Source organism: Antedon bifida, chromosome 2 (assembly GCF_963402885.1).
Source record: "Antedon bifida chromosome 2, ecAntBifi1.1, whole genome shotgun sequence".
NCBI lineage: Eukaryota > Metazoa > Echinodermata > Crinoidea > Comatulida > Antedonidae > Antedon > Antedon bifida.
The window spans coordinates 21,458,599-21,476,162 of NC_136227.1; positions in this window are offsets into that span (position 1 = coordinate 21,458,599).

The following is a 17,564-nucleotide window of genomic DNA, read 5'->3' on the forward strand; positions in this document are numbered from 1 at the left end:
GCAAACAAAGACAAGTTTGATAGAAAGGTTATTTCCATTGCATCTGATGCCATCTATAATGTATCTCGTGGAACTGTGAAACCATGGAAACACACTGTCGTTGGTTTAGGTTTTACATCTCTGACAGGATCAAAACTGGCTATGCAAATTTTGGACAGGAAATTGTATTAGCTATAGTGAAAGCAAAGGCCTTGAGACTGAGTTTGCCTATTCAGTTCAAGATGATGAACGCGACGCCCCAGATGGTATCCGGCTTGACCCAACCTTGGCAACTGCATGTGTATGGGATAATAATGATGCAAATGTAGAAACACTTGATGGTAAAGAAACTCTACACGCTACAGTTGGACATACATATCAGAATATATTGCATGATGACCAACTGCTCACTAGGAATGGTAGAAACAGGCGGAAATTTGTTGGAGTTGAAAGAGAATACCACCTTTTAGGATAGGTATATATAAAGCTTTGTTTATAAGTTCCAATGCCACATCAACTACAAATGTTAGAGAATGTAGTACAATCACTTACAAACCAATGGAATACCAAATACCACTGAAGGCATTGGATATGTATTGGTTTTGGAAACTGAATGATGGAGATACACCCCTACATGCCGGATTCATGAGCAAGTATATCAATAATCATTTACCAGTTCAGCGCATTTGCTACATGGATCCTATATCAAAATCCCCAACAAACAATGATGTGGTTAGAGAGACAATGATCCGGACTATGGCTATTGCCAAGGAAGCTGGCCAAGACTATGCAGACAAGACTATGCAGTTGTGACATATGATTTGGCAGTAGCATTAAAAGCTTACTCCATACAAACAATACAATCCCCCCTATTTGATAAGCTTTTAGTATTACAGGGCAATTTTCACACAGAGTTGGCGTTCTACGGAGCAGTTGGAACGTACATTAACGACAGCGGTATCGAATATATTCTCCAAGAAGCAGATATCTTGGCTGAGGGGTCAATGATGGGTTTCATCAAAGGAAAGTTTTACAACAGGTGCACTAGAATTCACCAATTGCTTGCCAATGTCTTGGAGCAAAAGTTGTATAAACGCTTTCTTCAAGAAATAAATGCAGAAGATCATCACACATTTCAAGAAATAATGTCAACTGCACCTTTGGACCCATCATTGATTGAAGAACATATATCGGATCCTGTTGTAATTAATCACCTTCTGAAGTACGAGAATTACTTCCAGTCAGTGCTTACTGGAAATATAGGTTCAACAGCACAATTCTGGGCTATTTACATTTTTCTTATTAATCGACTCCATAGAGAACTTCAGAGATGTGTGAAAACAAATGATGTCACTGGCTACATTAATGTATTTCCAACCATATTATCTGTTTACTTTGCCCTGAACCGACCTAACTACGCCAGATGGGGAACTCTATTCATACAGAAACTGAAAAACGCGACCCAAAGTTGCTTGAAGTACTGGAAAAAGGAGCATTTTCCATCAGACGTACAAATAAGCACTACAGTAGATCAGTTGACCTTTTCTTAGAACAGACGGTCAATCGTGATTCTTCTTCAAGTATGAGAGGGATTGTTGCCTTTCCTAATTCGGAAAATGGTCATTGACTATGACTCAACGAGCCATGGCAGTCACGGAGCTGAGAGTTTAATGGGTGTCTGGCGGACACAACCCACCACTTTAAATGTCTAGCAATGGTCATTTATTATACTAGGGATCATGCTGAACATTTTACAGCATGTTTTAAAAGGTTAGCTTTTCAGCTGATCTAGCTCATTTTTGGGAGTGGGGGTGTTTGACGGGGTCTGGCGGGCACAATCCACCACTGAAAATGTCTGGCAATGGTCATTCATAATAGTTATGAGTACATTGAACATTTTCCCACTAGTTTTAGAGGGTTAACTTTTAAGCTGATCTAGCTCATTTTTGGCCGTCCAGAAATGGGGGTCTGGCAGGCACCCCCCACCACTAAAATCGTCTGGCAATGTCCATTCATTATATTTCACTCTATGTCAAACAATTTGCAAAATATTTCACAGGGTTAACTTTTCAGCTGATCTAGCTCAATTTTTTGGGGGTGGGGTGTTTGACGGGGTCTGGCGGGAACAATCCACCACTGAAAATGTCTGGCAATGGTCATTCATAATAGTTATGAGTTTATTGAACATTTTCCCACCAGTTTCAGAGGGTTAACTTTTAAGCTGATCTAGCTCATTTTCGCCCCCCAGAAATGGGGGTCTGGCAGGCACCCCCCACCACTAAAATCGTCTGGCAATGTTCATTCATTATATTTCACTCTATGTCAAACAATTTGCAAAATATTTCATGGGGTTAACTTTTCAGCTGATCTAGCTCAATTTTTGGGGGGTTGGGTGTTTGACGGGGTCTGGCGGGCACAATCCACCACTGAAAATGTCTGGCAATGGTCATTCATGATAATTATGAGTTTATTGAACATTTTCCCACCGGTTTCAGAGGGTTAACTTTTAAGCTGATCTAGCTCATTTTTGGCCCCCCAGAAATGGGGGTCTGGCAGGCACCCCCACCACTAAAATCGTCTGGCAATGGCCATTCCTTATATTTCACTCTATGTCAAACAATTTGCAAAATATTTCATGGGGTTAACTTTTCAGCTGATCTAGCTCATTTTTTTTACCCTTTACAATGTCCCTCCTAGCCACACCCACCAAAAGAAACGCGCCAGACTGTCATTTCCATACATTGATATGTACGTAGATAATTGCCACATGCATAGAAATTGGTTAACTTTCCAGCTAGGTTGACCCCTCTGGGCTCCTGCTCTAATATTGAATCATTTGAAAGGTGCAAAGTTGATTACTATGAGAACAACCTGCAAGCAACTGAAGCCTTATCGAAATGAAATGAATCAATTAATGAAATGCTGATGGAAACATTGTCTTCAATTAGCTCCAGCAAATCAAAAATATCTAAACCATCTTAACAACACTCTGGTGTCAGTGAAAAGACAAAGGCAGCTGCTGAAGCTTCTGCAGCTAACAAACGCCTACGCTACACAAAGGAAATCTCTCAGAAGCAAGCACAAAGGGCTAAGCTTAAGGCACAAAGAGAAGCTGAAGATGCCGACTTAGAAGCAGAAATAGAAATCCTCAAAGCTGGACAAGATGCAGCTGGTATCACAGCTAAGGCTGAAGCATTATCAGTCATAGAGGTAAAACTAACCTCTCCTAATGACACTGCAAACGACCATGTCAGGCGCTTCCAACGAGAAACAAATAATTCCCAAAACAAAACGGAATTAACATCAGATAACAGACAAATAGATTTGAGTTCCACGGGCAAGATTATAGCTGAAGCAATATCTGCAGCCATGAACCTAAACAAGATGCCAGTACCTGAACCATCACTCTTCAGTGGTGACCCGGTAAAATATCCAGATTGGAAGGTTTCATTTAAGAGCCTTATTGAGAATAAAAACATTCCAACACCAGACAGAATTCATTATTTAAAGAAATACCTATGTGGCCCAGCCAAAGAAGCCGTTAGTGGTTACTTCTTATTAAAAGATGAATCCGCTTACCAGAAAGCAAGGGATGTTTTGGAAACTAGATATGGTGACCCTTATATGGTGGCTGAGGCATTTAGAAGCAAACTCAACAAGTGGCCTAAGATTGACTAAAAAAATCCCAGTGAGCTACGAAAACTATCTGACTTCTTGAAGCAGTGTAGTACTGCAATGGATGAAATACCTTCACTGGGAGTCTTAAATGACACCAGAGAAATAAACAGATTGCTCGAGAAACTGCCCAGTTGGATCTCCAATAGATGGAGAAGGTCAGCCGTTAGTGCAAAAAAATTAGTGGAAAGTATCCCGGCCTAAAAGACTTCTCCACATTCATGACTACAGAATCTGACATTGCATGCGATCCTGCACTTTGTACAATTAAGAAATAGTTCACCACATGACAACAAACCAACCAATGCAAGGAACATAGCCACAGAAGTTGAGAGAATATTCTGTGCAAGTTGTAACAGACCTAATCATACAATTTCAGAATGTAGAAGATTCTGTGCAAAGTCACAGACAGAGAAGGAAGAGTACATAAAAGCAAATGGGCTATGTTATGGATGCCTATTAAAGGTCATCGTTCTAAGGACTGCCCAAAGAAAGCATGCCAAAAATGTAAGAAACGACACCCAACCTGCCTTCATAGAGATAAGCCTGTTGAAAGATCATCTAACACAACCAGTAACAATACAATCAATGATACAGCGCCTGCTACTACAAACAATACAAGTGTGACCAAAGATACACCCACTACTAACAGCAATGACACGATAGCACCTAAAGATCAGTGGACACAGGATCCCTCAGTGTATCATCTCGTGACACAACATCCATGATTGTACCAGTCTGGATTTCAAGCAAAGATAAAACATCTGAAGAATTCCTGACATATGCTCTTTTAGATTCGCAATCAGATTCCACGTTCATTACAAATGACTTAGCGGTAAAGTTAAATGCTCAGCCAATGAAAGCAACATTGAGATTGACAACAATGACTTCAGAAAGAAAAATAATTCAATGTGATAAATACAATAACCTTCAACTTAGAAGATTTGATCCTGAAGAGACTAATAAGTTACCAAACACATTTACAAGACAGGTCATCCCAGCAAAGACATCTCATATTCCCACCAACGAGACAGCAAAATGGTATACTTACCTAGAACCTCAGGCCCGTAGCCAGAATGCATTGGGGTCCAGGGGCCGAAGGCCCCTGGAAGCTTTGGCTCTCAGAGCAATTTCGGTTGTTTTAATCAGCTTACAGAGACATTTTTTACCTACTAAAATCTGAGTTATGCAGAGAAATTATATAGTACAGTATTATGGAAGTTAGTAGTACTGATCATGAAATACAGCTTTATTGTTGCAAAAAAGTATATTATATTAGGCCCTTAAATAATTTCTTATCCTATAAACATAAAAAACAAATAGTACCGTATATTTCGGTGTACAAGTCGCACCCGTGTATAAGACGCACCCATAACGGAGACTGAAATATTAGTATTTTTTATGTAGTCGATGCATAAGACGCACTTATTTCTAGGCCGAAATTTAAACATTTTACAATCAAAACAATGGTATTTTAATAATAAAACAACGATATTTGAGACATATTTATTAGAATCAAATGATATAATTTTGTTTGATTTCCTTTATTATTACATCGTAATCAGTCTCTACTTCAACTGAACGTTCAATGAAAAGGGAGATCCCCATATTTTTTCAGTTACGATGCACTGTGTGGGTAGGGCTAGCCTATGTCTATTTAAGTAACTTTAATTTCATATTATTTAAATATATACCTTCTTATTGTGTGTATGACCATTATAAAATCAATCCAAATGATGTTCAGTTTTTTGGGCTGATAATGAACCAGGAATATCATGTTGGGTAGGCCTATATGAAAATCTTTCCTATTTCCATGCATGCATTACAGCAATATGAGGAGAGGAGAGCACTAACCATGTGCTCCTTGCCTGGTGGCCAGCACTGTTGGCCATATACATTATGAGATTAGGGGAAGCTACTTAGCACAATAACAACACACTCTTTTAGATATCGCTTGACATACGAATTATTGCCTACATGATTATAAAATTATGTGATTGTTGACATAGAGATGTAATAAAATAAACCACTGTGATCAAGGGACATAGTTATTGTGTAATTAAAATGTGACACCACCGTAATTAATGGACTCTTCCATAAATGTGTTGCGCTGTGATGCTGCATGCTGCTAGAATACACACCCGCGAGTTCAGAGAGTACTACTAGGCCTGGGTAGAATATCTAATGCTTACCTTAACTAAAAATTCAATAAACTTGTTACCACAATGTGGTTAGACAGGAGTGAGTAACTAGCTAGGCCTACATTGCAGAGTAGTACACTATTTTTAATTAATTTAAGTATACTATTAGTAGGTAATTAAATTAATTAGGGTAAAATTTAGAGGTCAAATTTGCGTGTCAAAAGTGCGTCTTATACACCGAAATATACGGTAGGCCTACGTACACGTACCAATTTAACTCAGCACCATTTTTATTCAAGTTTACACAGTGAAATTCTTTGGTTTAATGAAAAATATTTCCAGGAAAAAAATAAAAATCCCCAAAAAGATTGAACTGAACTGAACGTGATCTTGTGCGTTCCGAAAAGCCCGGCCGAAGCACGCGATTGGTCAGTCCATTTTTCTGTCATATTTATAACCATCATCTCTCAACAATCTCTCGATCTCACGCTCAGCAGTGAATTTGACATCGGACACTCTGTATATTCGATCGATTTAAACATAGTCAATAGAAGTAAAATGACCAAAAAATCTGCTATAATTGATAATTAATTGCACGATTTTGAAAGTGGGGCCTTTGTTTTTCAAGGGGGGTTCGCTGGTAAAAGGGGGGTTCGCGCAAAAGGGGGGGTTCGCCCGAACCCCAAAAAACCCCCCTGGCTACGGGCCTGAACCTATTGTCCATCTTATTCCTCCTCCACAAAGTTGTGATTTTGGACTCCTTATTGGATACAACTGCTCAGATGCACTAGCTCCGATAAACTACATTAATAATGGAAATGGACAACCTTATGCAATTGAAACAAAGCTAGGTTGGAGTATCATTGGTAACCACGAGAATGGATCTCAAGAAGAGGATGAAATTGGACTAAGCCACAAAATCGTAACTTCTCAAGTTATCAATGATACCAAAGCTTCAACATGTCAGGAGACGCGATAAAAGCTCTTCAAATTGATTTCACGGAAGAAGAATCCCATTTAGATCCTTATTCATTTAATGATCAGAAATTCTTAGATATTTTAACTACATCTGTCCATGTGAATACAGAAAAGCATGTTGAGATGCCACTGCCATTTAAAGCCAGACCAGAATTGTCTGATAACAAATGCATGGCCCTACACAGACTTAGTTGTTTGAAGAAAAGACTTATAAGAGACAAGATCTACTTTGAGCACTATAAAGGTGTTATGGAAGACATTATCAAAAATGGTGATGCAGAAATTGTGCATGTTGATGATATGATGAAAGGTGGTTGGTACATACCTCATCATGGGGTGTACCATCCCAAAAAACCAAATAAACTATGCGTTGTATTCGACTGTACTGCAAGATTTAAAAATACATCTTTAAATGACCATTTACCAGAGGACCAGATTTGACCAACACACTAGTAGGAGTGTTATGTCGATTTAGACAGGAAGATATAGCCATCATGTGTCACATAGAACGAATGTTCTATCAATTTCATGTAAACAAAGAAGATCAAGACTACTTACATTTCTTATGGTGGGACAAGGGTGATATTAACACAGAACCATTAACATATAGAATGAAGGTTCATATTTTTGGAGCTGGATCCTCTCCAGGCTGTGCAAATTTTGGTCTCAAGCACATAGCAGATTTGTATTGTAAACCAGACCAACAAGATGCAAAGGAGTTCTTAAGGAACAATAAGGAACAACTTTTATGTTGATAATGGATTGAAAAGCGTATCTAAACCATCGTCTGCAATCAAGCTTATCAAAGATACTACATCAGTATGTGCCGAAGGGTCACTGCGACTGCACAAATTTATTAGCAACAATAGAGAAGTAATGTCATCTATTCCTAAGTCTGAGCAAGCTAAAGAAGTCAAGGATTTGAATCTTATGTTTCATGAATTACCTATTGAAAGAGCATTGGGAATACAGTGGTACCAACCATTAACCAGACGTGGAACACTATCTACCATTGCATCTGTATATGATCCGTTAGACTTCTTAGCACACTTTGTTCTAAAGGGTAAACAGATCCTACAGCAAATGTGCAAGGACAATGCTGAGTGGAACGACCCACTTTCAAATAATCTACGCCTTCAATGGGAACGATGGAGAGCAGATTTACAAAAATTAGAAATGGTAAAGATAAATAGATGTTTCAAACCCAAGAACTTTGAACCAGTGAATAAGATAGAGTTACACCATTTTTCTGATGCTAGCACCTCCGGCTATGGACAATGTTCTTACATCAGATTTGTTGGAAATTCTGCTGTCCACTGTGCATTATTCATGAGAAAAGTAACAGTAACACCATTAAAAACCATTACGGTTCCCAGACTGGAACTCCAAGCAGCTGTTGTCTCAAGCCAAGTTAGTGAAAAGCTAAATAAAGAAATTAAGTATCAGAAACCTATCACTAATTACTTTTGGACAGACTCAAAGGTGGTTCTTGGCTATATAAACAATGACTCAAGACGGTTCCACACATATTTCGCAAATAGAGTCCAGCGCATCAGAAATACATCAAAGCCTAACCAATGGAATTTTGTCTCTACTCTAGAAAATCCTGCAGACCATGCATCACATGGTTTATTTGTAAAGGAACTCGTTCAATCCAGCTGGTTTGCAGGTCCTGAATTTCTACGAAAACAAGAAGTTCAATTTACAAGATGCCCCACCGACACATGTACAGATGACCCAGAAGTCAAAGGTGTGCACGTTCTTAGTACAAATGTAGAACCAGTGAACATTCTCTTGGATAGAATAAAAAAAATGTTCAAGTTGGTCAGAAGCACTTAGTGGAGTTACTGCTTTGAGAAGATATATCCTTAGAAAAAAGAATCTAAACACTACATCAAGAATTGAAGACTTAAGAACAACTGAAAAAATTATTAATGAACAACTACAACAGCAATGCTTCAAAGAAGAAATTCATCGAATAAGGAAAACCAACCAAAAGTGAAAGGAAACCTAAGGAAATTAGATCCCTATTTGGATGGAGAAAACACATTAAGAGTTGGAGGCCGACTAGGTCGGTCAACAATGAACACTGGTAACAAGAATCAGGTCATTTTACCTCGAAACACATATATAACCAGCCTGTTGATTAAATATTTTCATGAAAGAGTTGCTCATCAGGGAAGAGGAATGACAGTTAATGCAGTACGCTCAAATGGATATTGGATTGTTGGCTTAACTGCCGCAGTGTCATCGCACATCCACAAGTGCATAATCTGTAGGAAACTTAGAGGAAAGGTGTGTAATCAAAAAATGAGCAACTTACTAACATTCAGAGTTAACCCATCTCCACCATTTGCATACTGTGCAATAGACTGTTTTGGACCATTCCTTGTTATGGAGGGCCGTAGAGAACTGAAGAAATATGGTGTGATGTTCACATGTATGAGCTTGAGAGCCGTCCACATTGAAATGATCGACAATATGACGACTGATGCCTTCATTAATGCACTCAGGTGCATGCTAGTTATTAGAGGTCAAGTTCGGCAAATATTTTGCGATCAAGGCAGCAACTTCCTGGGTGCCAGTAACGAATTGGCAAAATGTATGACACAAATAAAGGACGAGAACGTTATTAAATTTCTAAAAAATAACCAGTGTGAATTCGTGTTTAATACTCCTTCAGCCAGCCATATGAATGGAGTAGTCGAAAGAAAGATCAGAAGCTTAAAGAATGTATTAAATGCAATTCTACTCCAGCACAAAAAAAGACTTGATACTTCATCTCTACGAACCTTCTTTTACGAGAGCATGGCGATTGTAAACAACCGACCGCTTTCGGTGGAAAACATAAATGACCCAAATGGGCCTGAACCAATCACTCCTAACCACTTGTTAACCATGAAGTCAGAACCTTACCTACCTCCTGCTGGAGAATTTGTTAAAGAAGACATTTATGCTCGTAAAAGATGGCGACAGGTCCAGCGGCTAGCTAACGAATTCTGGTCTCGATGGAAGCAAGAATATTTACAGACCCTTCAAGTGAGAAACAAATGGAATATGACAAAACGAAACTTTCAAGTTGGAAACATTGTTTTATTGAAAGAAGAGGACCTCGTGAGAGGAAATTTGAAAGTAGCATGTGTGATTGAAACTATTCCCAGCGAGGACAATTTAATTAATAGGAAGGTCAAGCTGATGTTAGACGATCCTAATCTGACCAAAATGGGAAAAAGAATTAAGGGCCCTGTCTATGTTGAACGACCAATACACAAATTAGTCTAATTGTTAGAAAATGAGTAAATCAAGTGTACCCAATTTTGGGTGGGAGTGTAATTGCAGTAGTTTAAGCTACTTTTCTAAATAGCGCCCTCTGGTCTGTTAGCAAACGCTCGAGCTATCCAGCATGGTAGATTTAATCGATTAAAGTTGTTTGAGATGTTATAAAGTTTGAAATAGCAATTTGTATAATTGTAACTAAATTTAGATACTGTACTGTAACAGACTCATAACAATTGATAACAAGAACAGCAGCACTTTGAGAGGCAACCAAGGTAGATTTAGATCTTGAGATTTTATTAAATTGTTCTAATTATTTTATAACCAATTTATGTGATTGTTGTTTAGTTACAACATGGATAATAGTTATATCACAAAGTTATTGCACGATACTATCAATAGAGATATTATACTTATGAATGTTTCACTGTTGTAGTTTTCACAGGTTTTAGGTTACAACTAAAGGTTAAAGATTTAAAGATTTGATGAAAATAAACAAAATTTAAATTAAATAAACTTTAGACAACCAAAACTTGTACTGTATTAGTATCCCTAACTAAAGGTTTATCTGTGAAAAAATTTAAAAGAAGCAAATTTCAACTGATTTTGGTAGGTATGGGTATGGACAACTACCAAAAAAAAAGAAGGGAAGATAGGGGCTGGGGAAAATTTTTTATCGGAGGTCAAAGTTCATTGACCGTTGCCAAATAGCTATAATTCTTTTATGAATCATATTTCGTCATCAGAATATGATATCTAAGTAAAATTGGTGTCACAATGTGCAGAATTAAAAAAGGAATAACACTTAAAATAGAAGTCATGTCTTTGGATCAAATCTTGACCACTAAAAATGAGGTCAAAGGTCAAAAAGTCAAATTTTCTACATAAAATGGCATATGATTGATATTTCAGCAACATATAATGGTATATTGATGTTAAAATATGCAGAAAAAAAAAAGGAAGAAAACATGAAACAAAAACAAACAACTTAAAAAATGAGGTCAAAGGTCAAAAGTATTTATTCTATCAAGAACATGCTATTATTAGTGATTGCTTTTTTTAAAATTAACAAAAATCCCCAAAACATTAACTTTGACTTATTGAGGCGTACATGGTGTCAAAACGCACAGAATAAATGGGTCAAACTAAATTTGACAATGACCCTAAACCAAGTCTTGACCACCAAATACAAGGTCAAGATAATGCTGATAATAACTTACAGTAACTATCACCAAAACAAAATAAATTAATAATTATAGTGCTTCCTCTTCATCGCTGTCAATTAGTTCTTCTGCATCAGTGTTATCATTTCCATTCTCGCAATGTCCACTGCACACACCACATGCAGATACACATGACATGCCAGCTTTCATGCAGCTGCATTTCATGGTTTGGCATTGCCTTTCGCCTTTCTTGCAATTGCAGCAGATTCCTTTGAGAAGGTTGTCTGGCGCAATACCACAAGAGAGCATATTAGGTTTAAGTTTTCTGTTGGAGTCTAAATCCTCTTTTGATACATTTATTGAAATATTTTCTTCTGTTCATCAAAACCACATAGTCACCAATGAAAAACCCATGCAGAAAAAGAAATGCAAATAGCCATGGATGTCACCCACTCTTCTTAAGTGTAGTAAGTGTAAACATAAACTTTATAAACAATTCATTAAATCTCGAAACATTCATGATAAAAGAACATACAAAAAATATAATAACTTGTTTACTGCTCTTTGTCGAACAGCAAAGAAAAAATATTATGAAGATAAATTTAATCAAGTTAAAACTAACATTAAGAAGGTATGGGAAGTGATAAATTCAGTGATAAAATCCTGGTAAAAAATCCAATAAACGACCGACAGTTTTGAAAATCGGAGATGAATATGTTTATGACACAAATTCTATTTGTAACTATTTTAATGATTATTTTTCAGAAATAGGTAAAACATCAAGTAACTCCATACCCGACAATAACATAGATCCGCTTAAATATTTACCACCTCCATCCCCAAATTCATTCTTCATAAACCCTGTAACAGAATCTGAAGTGAACCTTGATTCCAATAAAGGATCAGGACATGATTATCTAACACCATCAGTTCTTTAAAAAGTAATTCCTTTTATTCTAAACCCCCTAACGCATGCTATTAATTTATCCTTTACCACAGGAATTGTATCAAATCTCCTAAAATTAGCCAAAGTTATTCCTGTTTTCAAAACTGGTGATACTAACTTACTTAAAAATTACAGACCCATTTCTATTCTTCCTGTTTTCACAAAAATAATAGAAAAGCTAATGCATACTCGCCTTTACACATATCTTATTGAATATAATTTATTAAATAACCACCAATATGGATTTCGTAAAAATCATTCCACTAGTCATGCTATTCTTGAACTTATAAATTATGTTAATATTGCGTTTGAAAATAAACAATTTTTATTAAGCACTTTTCTTGATTTATCTAGGGCTTTTGATGTTGTGAACCATGATATTTTACTTTCAAAACTGTTTTGTTATGGTATTAGAGGTGTTTCATTTTCTTGGTTTAAATCTTATCTTAGCAATCGCAAACAATATGTTCAAATTGAAAATTGTAAATCATCGGCGAGCAGTATGTCGTGTGGTGTGCCACACTCGGACCTTTATTATTTTTAATTTATGTTAATGATTTAACTTTAGTTAGTGACACTCTGCACACTGTCTCTTTCGCCGATGATACTACTTTATTTTACTCCAATAATAATATTGATTTGTTATTTAATACATTTAATTATGAGTTGTGCAAGATTAGTGACTGGTTCAAAACAAATAAGCTATTAATTAATACCTCAAAAACAAATTGTATTCTATTTCATAATCGCCATATTAAGCATAAGTTGCAAAACAAAAATGTTGATGTTTTTCTAAATGGTGAAAGGCTAGAAAGACGGAGCGAAACTTTATTTCTTGGGGTATTAATTCATGGAAATTTAAATTGGACTGGGCATCAAAAATGTATTTCTAATAAAATCTCTAAATACATAGGTATTATAAGCAAACTGAGATATTTTTTTCCTCAACATGTTCTACTTTCTTTATATAATTCATTTATTTTACCATATTTATTATATTGCAACATTATTTGGGCAGCCGATTACCCTTCAAATCTACACAAAATTCTTTTATTACAAAAACGTGTCGTTCGCTTAATAACTTTTTCGCCATTTAGAACGCCCTCTGAACCTCTATTTAAGAAGTTAAACATCGTAAAAATTAATGACCTTCACACAATTCAAGTTACTTCGTTTATGTTTCAGTATGTCAACAATTTGTTACCTATATCGATTTCAATGTTTTTTTCTAATCGTTTATTACTCCATACTTATAACATAAGGAAACCTAATTTATTATTTGTCCCTTTCGTAAGACTGAGGAAAAGCCATTTTTTCATTACTTTTTCAGGTCCCACACAATGGAATAACCTAGATACAGCCACTAATAACGTTAAATCAATTAAACTTTTTAGAAGAAATATGAAACTGCAATGTTTATCAAAGTATCAGTCAGATGACTGATAATTATTTGCGCAATCTTTAGTTTTTTAGTATTTTATATTGGTTTGTTTTCTTTTTTGTTGTTGTTTCTTTTTGTTTGTTTTTTATTTTTATTTGGGGTCATTATGAGACAAGTATTTTTACTTCTAATCTTGATCCCCTATTTATGGTCTTTTGTTTATTATTAATTGATTATTTTGTTTACATCTGTATTGTTGTACATTAATGTATTAATTTGACCATATTTACAAATAAATATTGAAAGTAAGGTAAGACAAAAATCCTATATTTTACATTCGTGTGGCCATACGATGACGTCACAACATCCGTGAGGTAAAAATTCTGCATGAATTCATATCTACAACATATCTGCTTACATATTAAATTAAAAAAATTGGGGGTCACCGTTGATCTTGAGGAGCTATAATATAAATTCAAAATAGGCATAATTTTGACAATATTTTGTAACTTTTGCAACTAAAACGCACTTAAATGGTCTAAATCAACGTGTTCGTATGACGTCATTTTAATTTGAAATGATGTCAGTCTTTTTTAAAATGACTAGGAAAGGCTGGAAAAACACAATTCAAGAGAAAAAAAACATGATTTTCATGCTCTGTGCGCACCGTACACGTAAAATTGTTCGCGCGCAAAATGTCATGAATCGCGTAAAAAGTTGATTAGAAATTAATTTTGCACATTTCGAAATTTTAAATTCTTGAAATACATGTTATTTTTAGTGCACAAAAAGTTGACCCTTGATAAGAATTAACCTTTCACTTTAGTTTTTTTAGTTTTTATCCTATGTTCAATCATTAAAATTCATAAAATCGCACATAAGTCACGTTGCGCAAATCTGACGTCATTCAAAAATAGGAGGTGCACAACTTCACGTAAATGTTCATAAATGATGACAAATTTATTAAATGTTTATGTTTACAAGTTTTTGAGATATGCGAGACACAAAAATGGAGGAGAAAGAAAGAAGAATAATATAAAGAAAAGGAAACAGGACGATTACAAGGAGTTATCCGCTGAATGCAGATAACTAATAAATAAATAAAGATTCTGACAGAATCAATATGTTATATGCATGATAATGCATATAATCTAAAAAAAGATATATGGAATGTAATTGGAGTAGAGATTGGTTTGACAGGTAGGCATAAAAACATAATTTTGTTCCTATTGGGATTGGCCACCTGTCCTGAAGAAGTAAGGAAGCTAGGCCTAGTCTAGGCCTATTTACTAGGCTAGATACATATATGCTAGGCCGCCTGTGCTACATAGGCCTAGGCTAGTCTGAGTGTTGACAAAGTGCGAGGCAGTGAGGCAAGCGAGGCAGGCCAAATATTTGTGCGAGGCATCATTTTATCATTTCCAAAAGTGCGAGGCATGCCTGGCATATAGTTTACAATTCCAAAAAGGTGCGAGGCATATCTTAACGTGCTATTATGCTATATTATAGGCCTAATAATCAATTATTTATATTTTTATAATAGGCGTAGCATATCTAAATAGATTCGTGTATACACTCATCATGTTATTTATTTTTATGTAACGATTATTTTTTTTATTCAAGTCATATCGTGTCAAATTTTACTTTTACAAAAGTGCCCAAACTGTTCAAAAGTTGTGCATCCATATGCGCCATATTTTTAAAATCTGAACGATAGTCTTCAACTTTCGATAAACAATAATTGTTATAGCGACACTCATCAAATGTTTGTTGGCATTTCGAGCGTGTTCACTTTACAATTAATTTAACATGTCTCTCAAACATAGCAGAGTGAAAATAGTATTTTGGCACACCCCGCACGGCATCGATCCGGTAGACCCGAGAGATGGAAAATCCCTCTTTACTATAGCACCTGGTTTCAGCAGCAACGCACAGACTTCTCTCTGAGCGGCGTGCCAAAGACATTTTTGACATTTCATTCGTTCTCTAGGAAATCAACACGTGTACCGCATATAAAGTAAACAGCGATGGCCAGGACAAGTTCAATAACTGGCGGTGAATAAGAGGTAACTGATATGCCGATCAAATAACATGCCGCAAAGAAAAAAATTGCGAGAGAATTCTTTAATGAAGAAGAATCACATAAAAAGTAACAAATATCTTCCAAGCAATGGCAGCTGCAAGATGAGGCTTTGAGTGTTCGTGCTTTGCAATTTTTTCTAATCCCTTCTTCCAGCTGGACACACCATCTGTTGTCCAATTATCTGCCTCCAAACACAGAGCATGCAAAACAAAACATAGCATCCTTTGCTGGAGAGTATTCTAGTCAATCTCTGGTGACATTTCCTGATGGTAGTTGACGCGTGTACCATGTATTCTGGAAGGAACGCATTCTATTATGTTGTTTTTTCGTTCGATAAGTAGGAAGCTTATATTGATGCGGACCCATGTGACACATTTGCAGCTTTGATGTTTCTGTTTCATACCCTAAATTGGTCCGATGTGCAGGATCATTAGGTTGCATTTCTGTCCAATTAATTGAACTTTGTACACTTTCCGCTACCGGTACATCAGGCTGTGAAGACTGGGATTCAGCTAGCTTAGACATATCAATAGACATGTCTTCAGATTCAGAAGATGATGAAAGCTGCATGCTTTCTTGTGTACTCTCACTGCCGAGATCATGTTCAACATTCCCAGAATATTGCGAGGTTCTGGTTTCTGCAACATAAAACACAAACTGATAACAAGGAGGGGGTGTCTTTTCAATAATTATGTTAAATAATGATAAACTTCAACTTGGTTATCTTTATTGTATGAATTTAATAGCAAATAAATATCAACTTGACAAATATGTACCATAAAATTATGTAGACTTATTGTAGACTATACACAATAAATCACGTGCTGAGAATTATAAAGTTCTAACTTTAAGTTTAAGGGTATTTGTAAAATAGTAGTTTCATAAGCTTTAAGAGATAATATATAATTTATTTAGGTTTTCAAAACTTATTATAAAAAGAAATGAATTGTACAAAGGAGCGTTCACAAATACTTTTTTTTTGGTTTACCTTCTGTAGCTGTATCTACTGTTGTAATGACAGCGGTTTCTTTAAATTCGACTCCTGGAAGTATTGCAGGCTCGGCCGGTTGGCGGGGGTTTGTGGGCCAAGCATTCGCACTTGCTGCCGATGGCGCAGTTGAGGTTAAACTTTTTGGGCGATATCTAGCTGCTAATTCGAACGGCGATTTAGGTGCATTTGCTACCTTATATTCGATAAATTTCTTTCTCTTGATGTAATTCATATGGTACTTTCGGTTATGTATAGTACGATAATCATCGTCAAACACGGCGTTGCAAACACAACATTGTAACTTTGTTCGCACACGTTTTCTACTTGGTTTTTCCATCTTGGCAATACTGGTATCCGGGACTCTCGACTAGTATACAGTGATGTTGCAATAACAGAGTGAGATCAGTATTGAGATATCACGTCACGTTATCTTCCCCAAAATCCAAAAGCTCTTTGAAATACACGTCAACACTTACAGACCGTGGGAAAATGGTTTGAAAGTTGTGTTTAGGTGTAGCCTAATTTTATTTAAATTTTAATTTCATGATGGCTATCAAATATACTTTTTGAGAAACGGGTATGTAAATATCAAAAATTTTCCTGCAGATTATTCTTATTTGCCTAACTTAATTTTTTTTTCCGGCATCCTTGTTTTGCCGACGGACTGCGATGTGCCGACGGATTCAAAATCAGGGGGGTCTGACTTCATCATTGGGGATTTTGTCTTTCCAGGTGATACCAAGCAGTTTTCGAAGACATCTTTGGTGGAAGACATCTAACTTGCGTGTTAAGTTTTCAGTCATCTTCCAGGTTTCACTCGAATATATTGCTACAGGTATAACTAGGGAGTTATATAGACCAATTTTGCTCTTTGGGGTGATATGTTTTGTTTGCCAGATTTTGTGCAGTCTTTGGAAAACACTATTTGCTTTTCCTAGTCTATTTAAAATG